This window comes from Engraulis encrasicolus, chromosome 21 (assembly GCF_034702125.1).
Source record: "Engraulis encrasicolus isolate BLACKSEA-1 chromosome 21, IST_EnEncr_1.0, whole genome shotgun sequence".
Lineage (NCBI taxonomy): Eukaryota > Metazoa > Chordata > Actinopteri > Clupeiformes > Engraulidae > Engraulis > Engraulis encrasicolus.
In genome coordinates, this window is record NC_085877.1 from 2,235,700 (window position 1) to 2,242,080 (window position 6,381).

At 46.5% G+C, this 6,381-nt stretch overlaps 1 pseudogene; it reads left to right on the plus strand.

Annotated features, from left to right (window-relative positions):
* The first annotated feature begins 240 nt into the window (after positions 1–240).
* On the plus strand, positions 241–5,761 carry LOC134437534 (lens fiber major intrinsic protein-like; annotated as a pseudogene).
* The last annotated feature ends 620 nt before the right edge of the window (positions 5,762–6,381 follow it).

Consider the following 6,381-nt stretch of genomic DNA (forward strand, 5'->3'; position numbering starts at 1 on the left):
TTATCATTTGGGTCATCAGGACTAGTAGTGGGAAATCATGTAATACAAGAGCCTGGAGACCTTATTTTATCAACTAATCGAGTAGTTGTGGGATATGCATTATTAAGTTAACTTAAGCAGGTTTATCATTAAGCCATGTTTTTGGAATTCTCCTCTGGAATCCACCACCAATCTCTGATTTCAGTGCTGCTCTGGATCTCGCCAACTCTTGTTTGCATAGGTTTAGTATCCTTAACTTTCATGCTGTATGGGACCCGAGATGGTCTTGCTGTCGACTTGGTGATGTCACCTCTTGACCTCGGTTTGTCAGTGCTTTCTGTAGTAGTTCTTCAGCCGTGCTGCTAAGACTGCTCTTCAACTTCATGGGGTATCTTTTGTGGTCAAGAGGGGTCAGCTTGTACTTGGCCTCAACTAGCCTCACCGCGACATCATGGCTGCAGCTCCACCGCAAGTACGGCCCAGACCATGTGCAATCACCTTCTCTGATGGCAGTGAGCATGCATATGGTGCTTTCAGTTGGGTCTGGCGGTGTGAGACTTGTTCAGCGAGCTCAGAGACGATGCCATAAAGCTCCTTGAAGAGCGTGCTGAGCTGAGCCAAGGCGGCATCCCAGGTGTCTGCTGTGCAGCACATGACTTTCGCCTCTTGGAAGGCCCTGTGGTCAAGATGGTTCCCCTCTGATTTGTTGGGGCCACAAGACCATGGTGGTCATTGAGGCCAGAGCCTTGGCTTAAGAGCTCTCTTCTGGTGAGTGGATATGGTGTTTGTTCTCTCAGCTGTCTTTGTCTGTCAGCAAGTCCCAGGCACGATTTTTCTTCCTCTTCTCGTCTCGTTCTCTTTATCGTCTTGTCTTCCTTTGCCCGTGCAGAAGGCAGCCAGCTTGTCTTCATGCAAGCACCTCAGAGTTTGTGAGATCCAGAGCAGTACTGACATCGGAGACTGGTGGTGCTGTGGGCGTGGCAGATGTCATTAAGCAGGGGGGGGGGCGGTCATCCTGATGGCCTGGCTGGGGGTTCCAGAGGTAGTCCAGTCCGTGGTTCCCTCCGCTTTCTTGGGGTGGGTGGCCAGTGGTGTCAGTGGAATGGGTTGCTCTGCCGGTGGGAGGCAGTGTTGCTGGAGTGCGGAGGAGGGTGTTCACTGCAGTGCTCGCCTGGGGTCAGCTGGGGACAAGGCAACTGGTTGTGGAAGAGGTCAGCGTGCAGTCTGGGTCCGGGGCTACGCTGTCAGCAGTGGCATCGGTCTGAGACTTATTGGATGAAGGGCGCTTCAGCAGTCTGGGTCGGCTGGTCGGGACAGTTGCATGGACATGGGGAGCAGCTGGGTGGTTCCTGAGTGTTGGGAGGGGGGAAGGGGCAATGTGGCAGGCAGTGCATTCATTCGGTACCCTTGCTGTCAGCACGGGGGCAGGCCGTGTTCCTGGGCAATGTGTCTGGCAGTGCAGGAGGGTGTCAACTTCCTGGACACAGCCACTGGTGAGCTTGTGTGCAAAGGGCAGGTGTCCGGTGTCCTCATGTGTGGAGGGCCTGGGTTTCCACTCTCTTAGCGCAAGAAGTACACTGTGTGGGGCATGACTTGAGTGGCAGGAACTCTACTGCGGATGAGAGGGAGAGCCTGGGCGATCAGAAGAAGGATCCTGTCCCAAAAAGTCATTGACTATTGCATTGTCTGCAAGAAGGGAAACCTGTCCTGGAAGAAATGTATGCTTTCCTGAGAGAGCAAAACCAAGGGCCACTTGAAGAGTATGATGCTAAAAAATGGTACCTGCTGGATGTAGATTCACCCCACCGGAATGGCGCTGCTGTCAGTCACCAAAAGAACTCTGCAAAGTCTTGGTGGAGGAGGAGCAGGCCTTACCTTCAGTGAGTTCCTGACTGTGTTCAAGCTAGCTGCTAACGAAAGGCCCAGAGTCGTGAGGACTATATCACCCCAATGACACTGCTGCTTGGCCAAGGCCCTGAGACTGAAGATTTCAAAAATGTTGACAACACCTACCCCATCAAAAGACAGAAATGCAAAGACAAGTCAACCAGTTCTGGAGGTCCTGTAGCCAACTTGCAGGCCTGAACCTGTTCATCCACAGCAAGAAGCACACTGCAAGAAGAAATGTTGCTGTTGGAGATATGTTGTGACTCCAAAGGCATTGTCTGGGATGTCCGTGAAATTCCCCCCCAAGTGGATGTGCTCATGTGAAGATTCCAAAGCAAAAAAGTTCTGGGACCCGCAAGGTATCACACTGCATCAGGATGTGCAACGCCTCATTGTCCTCCTTCCAGTAGAGGAACAAGTCGGCAGAGACAAGCTCACCTGTTGGATGCATGCGATCTTCCTGTGTCGCGCCACACCAAGATCGAGTGGGAGGTGACGTAGCGAGTGGTGCCTTAGCACAAGCTTGCTTTGATTGACCGCCTCCATGGTTCCTGGCTACGCTGGATGTGTGATGTGAGTAAAATGGTCGCGTAAAAACCCAATGTAACATTTGTTTAACGCAGGGGTCGGGAACCTATGGCTCGCGAGCCACATGTGGCTCTTTTGGGAACTGCATGTGGCTCTCGGACAAACCTGTCATTTGTTTACTCAATAAGCCATGAATAATTTTGTTACGGCACTAAATTAAAAATGGACCTACTGAAATCGAAAAGTTAAGATAATATTCAAAATATAAAGTATGATCGCGCATTTAATCCATCCCAGGTCCGATCATCTGAGCCAAGCACAGGCCTCCGACGAAGGCTACTGTACAGATATGAAAAACGCGTTTTTTTATTGGACAATGCCGTGCCAGCGCTGGGTCGTGTCGTGTGAGATAACATTCCATCCGTAATGCTTTACCTAAAGTTCAGCTGGCTAACGGTTGTATCCAAAACAAAGAAACTGTTCACGACCGTGCCATTATGATGGCAAATCAAGTGGAGGAAACGCAAGTGAGGGATATAAATGCAGCGCTGTACTTCTCCCTCGATTACAGGAAGAACTTTTGCTGAATCAACTGACGTAAGTCTTTCCCAGTTTAGTGTGATTGCGAGATAACTGGTGCCACAATGCGAAGGCAAACGTAGGGTTGCCATTCGTCCCCTGAAATACGGAATCGCCCTGTAGCCTATTTGGCGGTTAAATCATGCGTTCTGTATTGGGGACGCATGTCGGTAAGGGACGCGCTTTGTAGGGCATTTTCGCGAATTACTAAAAATAGACATGTCAGCCACATATCAACTGTAAAATGTTAACTATGTCAGCGCGACCAAGATGAGCATCCTGTCTTGAAGTTCTCTCTCCCTCCCTCCTCCCTCCTCATGCACCTTCCCTGTGTCTGTCTGATGGCTAGAATAGAAGCACCTCCGTCATTCTCATTGCTCATTGGCGACTCCGATGCATAAAAAGATAAACTAAAGGTAATGCATGCGCGTGGCTTCTTAAATGCACATCAGCACATCTACAAGTAGTTTTAGTTCTTCTTTCGTTAGCTCTCCCTTCTTGTCCCCAATGCAAGCGTTACTTTTATTCCCTTCTGTGCATGACAATTAGCATTAGAAATAATGGCGAAAATGGTATGGCTCTCACAAAAAATATTTTTTTAAAAATGGGCGTTTATGGCTCTCTCCACCAAAAAGGTTCCCGACCCCTGGTTTAACGTAAGGGAATACCCTTAAATTGCATACTTTGAGTGTCACATTGGTGTCATGTGACTACAGAAATGAATACACATTTATTTTGATTAAGGCTATTTAAGATCTGATTTGATTCTCATTCCATGGTCTTGTCTCTCTCTGTCTCTCTGTGTGTATAGCTTCAGCCTGGCATAAGCATGGCCATGGACACCATGGTAGAGGTCTTCCTGGCCATGAGGCTTTCTGACCATGCATCTTCTCTGTGATGGATGAAAGGAAGAACGGACGCATGGGCTCCGCTCCCATGGCCATTGGCTTCCCTGTCGACATGACGCACCTCATTGGGAGTGAGTGTCAGACAGAGTGTCAGACCAAGTATATATTCCCAAATGTCATAGATACACTACAAATATGGTAATATTCATAAACGACACACTCCAGGGTTTCATAAGGTATATAACAGACTATGATAACCAACTGCAAAATGGCTGTAGAGGCCTTGGCAGTTTACTACTACTACATAGAACTAAAACGTATAGAGCATACTGGGGTCATGTACAATATGATGTACAAGAGTATAGTAGGAATGAGTTATATTACTTTTACCACTCAAATTCGTATTAGGGACATCTTGGAGGTTCAAACAAGCCATGTGGTACCTTGGAAAAGTGGTCTAGATCCAGACATCATAGCACAATGTAATCGCAGAGGAACTGTATCACTGATGCTGGTTGCTAAGGAAGGTGCTTTGCCTAGCAACCGTTGCTGTGCAAAATGTACACCAAATACCATATAATATATGTATACTACAGACTCCAAGCTTTCATATGGTATATCATAAGCTATGATAACCAATTGCATCATGGCTCTAGAGGACTTGGCAGTGTACTACTAGAATGCATTGAGCATTCTGGGGTCATGTACAATATGATGTGAAAAAGTATAGAGGGAGTGAGTTATATTACTGTTACCACTCAAATTCTTTTTCAGGACATCTTGAAGATCTAAAAAATTCATACGGCGTTTTGTTGTGGGGGGGTAGGCTACCGTTCCTCCCCGACTATATCTACCAGGGCAAACATTCCCAAATTGAGCTGATTGAATTTCCTCAGTCATCATGCTACTATGTTTACTTGTTAGATGGAATTTGTGCTGTGTAGCTAATCTAGGCATATCCAAAATGAAATGGCTGCCAATCTCTGGTTGAGCATTTTGGGGTCAATCTAGTGATAGCTATGCTAACTATGCCGGCTATGCCAGATCCACTTCCCTCTGCTATGTTTAGTATGAGATCAGATCTTTTTGTGAGGCTTGGTCACTGAATTCAGTAGCTGTGTTCAAAGAAAGTAGACTACTGTCACAGGTGCTTTACTACGCATTAGAAATTGTTGACTACTGTTGTGATTATTATTTTGATTTGTCCTCGATGTTTTCTCTTTCATGTGCTCTGGGCTCATGCCCTGACTGTTCAAAATGACTGACTCTTTTGCCACCTACAGGATCGGTTCCTATATGTTTTTTTTACACAACATAGGAGAGATGATCCCCCAATGCATAGCTGTAAATGAAACCGTAATTGACGGTGGCAGCCATTTAAGATAATACTCAAATCTGAACGCTATTTATTTCAGATGTTCTACACTGGAGCTGCAATGAACCCTGACAGACCCTTGGCCCCCGCTATGTACATGAGGAACTCCATGAACCACTGGGTAAGAAAAAATCTATATAAATTATGCATTAAAAACATGCATTGTTTGTAAACTACTTTCAGGTGAGATGTAATAGATGTATGTGGTCTTCACTGTTAGGCACTGTTAGTGTGTCAAGAAGTATTCAATAAAATTAGTTAGTACATTATGCATTGGTGTTTTGCAGAATGCGCCATGCACTGCATGTCTTAAGATTGTTCTTTCTGATGTCTCTACAGCTCACATGTAACTGTAATATGTTTTGTGTTCTTCCCTCCTCCTGCAGGTGTACTGGGTAGGTCCCATGATCGGTGGTGCTATGGGCGCCATCATGTACGACTTCATGGTCTACCCCGCATGTGTGTCCTGGCCGAGAAGCTAGCCTCCCTGAAAGGCAGCCTGCCCCCAGAGGTGAACCAGCAGGACACCCGTGAGGAGCCCATAGAGCTCAAGACGTCCCTATAAGCCTGCTGCCAAGCTAGTCGAAGCCGGGGCCAGCCAGGCCTATTATAGTACCCCCTACTTCCACAAACACAGCTCTCCTCCTCCCTGCAACCCAGCCCAGACATGTCAACAGCTCAAATGGTAGGTGTGTTTTCTCATGTTTTCCTTTCGACAGTGCGACAGGTCTTGACCAGAAGCCGGCAGTTTTATATCCTGGTTGTCCTTATAATTGAGCTATTGTCACATTTGCTTTATTACATTACTATTGTCACATTTGCTTTACTACGTATTAGAATGTGTTGGCTACTGTTGAGATTATTGTTGTGGTGATTTCTCCTCAATGTTTCTCCTCTTTCATGTGCTCTGGGCTCATACCTTGACTGTCCAAAATGACACTTCTGCCACTCACAGGATCGGTTGCTATATACGTAGGAAATAGGAACTGAGACTTTTTACACAACATAGGACAGCTGACACCCAATGCCTAGCTGGAAAAAATGTAATTGACGGTGTCAGCCATTTAACTCATTGGCTGCCAGTCATTTTACTCATTGGCTGCCAGTCATTTTCATAAAAGAGTAACCCACAGTTCCAGAGATTTTTCAGCATTTTGAGTGTTTTTTGGAGGCTCACAGAAAATT